At 43.6% G+C, this 1573-nt stretch overlaps 1 non-coding gene across 1 annotated transcript; it reads left to right on the top strand.

Moving 5' to 3' along the window:
- The first annotated feature begins 1057 nt into the window (after positions 1-1057).
- On the top strand, positions 1058-1162 carry LOC115031988. Its single transcript, XR_003837640.1, has one exon. It is a non-coding gene; the product is annotated as a U6 spliceosomal RNA (small nuclear RNA).
- The last annotated feature ends 411 nt before the right edge of the window (positions 1163-1573 follow it).

Raw genomic sequence — 1573 nt, 5'->3', positions numbered from 1 at the left:
GGTAGGGAAGTGGGGGGCGCTATGGGGGACTTTTGGGATAGCATTGGAAATGTAATTGAGGAAAATATGTAATAAAAAATATTAAAAATTAAAAAAAAAAAACCATAAACCCCAAACCAAAAACAAACAAAAACCAACTAGTGGGGGGGCATAGTGGTATGGCCTTTAATCCCAGCACTTCAGAGGCAGAAAGGCAGGTAAATTTCTGTGAGTTCAAGGTCTGCCTGGCCTACATAGTGACGTCCAGGACAGCTAGAGTTATATAGTGAGTCTCAAAAACAAACAAACAGGGCTGGTGAGATGCCTCAGTGGTTAAGAGCACTGACTGCTCTTCTGAAGATCCTGAGTTCAAATCCCAGCAACCATATGGTGGCTCACAACCATCCATAATGAGATCTGACACTCTCTTCTGGTGCACCTGAAGACAGCTACAGTGTACTTAGATATAATAATAAATAAATCTTTAAAAAACAAACAAACAAAAACCCCACTGGGCCCACAGTTAACAAGGGGTGGTAGATGGAGTGGAGGAATGGCTTTTCAAACTTTAAGACTGACAAAGATTAATATCCAGCATTTATTTTTAAGACCTGTCAATCAAAAATTCACACACACACACACACAAAACCAAAGGGGGAAAGAGAGATTTAAACAAGCCATTCACAGAAGTAGACAATGTGAACAAATGACAGTTATATCATTATTGCTCAATCTCTTTAACACAATTAAAACAGGAAGGCAGAGTTTTAAGCCCTTGGATTGTCAAAAATTAGAAAAGTGACGTCCTCTTAAGTGGTAATAAGGATCCGAGCCAGCTTTGGCTCAAACCTCCAGGAATGGGAAGGTAAAAATGCCGACATGGCAGAGCACTTGCCTAGTATGCAACAAGCCCCAGGGTTTGACACCAACCCTTAGAGGGTGGCACTTGAGCACAACCCCAACACTTAGAAGGTGGAGGCAGGAGAATCAGAAGTCCAAAGCTGTCATCAGTCACAGATGGAGTTTGAAGCTGACATGAACTTCTTGAGACCTGGCCCTGAGAACAGAAAACAAGTCCTGGCTTCTGCAGCCCATGTGACAAAAAACTGGACCGCTCCAGAGAAGATTAGCCCGGTTCCTGTGCGTGGATGACATACAGATCTATAATATGTCCTGTATTTTTAAACCAAACACAGCTCTCGTGTGTGATGGAATACCGGCCTGTAAACAAAAGCAGTGAGCAATGACTACATCTTCCTCCAGCAATGGGGAAGCTCTCTCAAGCAACCCAGAGGCAGGAAATGTCAGAGATGGAGTGGAACAGAAACCATTTACATACATTTCAAAGATGCGGGGGACGCCAAGTTTCTAACCATTACCCATGTGTCTAAATAGCCAAACTCCAAGCGACAGGACGGAAGGATAGTCCCATCCTCGGGGGTAACACAGGCCACATTAAATGTAGCTATGTCAAAATGGCATAGGCTGGTTGCTGTTTTTCTGGAATGATTTTTTGCTGTGGACTCCTGCTTCTAACTGTGCCTTGGGCTTGGGGTGCAGTGAAAATCCTGCTTCTCTTGTGGCTGGGTAGAGA

The sequence above is a fragment of the Mus caroli genome, chromosome 9 (assembly GCF_900094665.2).
Source record: "Mus caroli chromosome 9, CAROLI_EIJ_v1.1, whole genome shotgun sequence".
Classification (NCBI taxonomy): domain Eukaryota; kingdom Metazoa; phylum Chordata; class Mammalia; order Rodentia; family Muridae; genus Mus; species Mus caroli.
This window is presented reverse-complemented; position numbering and strand designations above follow the sequence as displayed.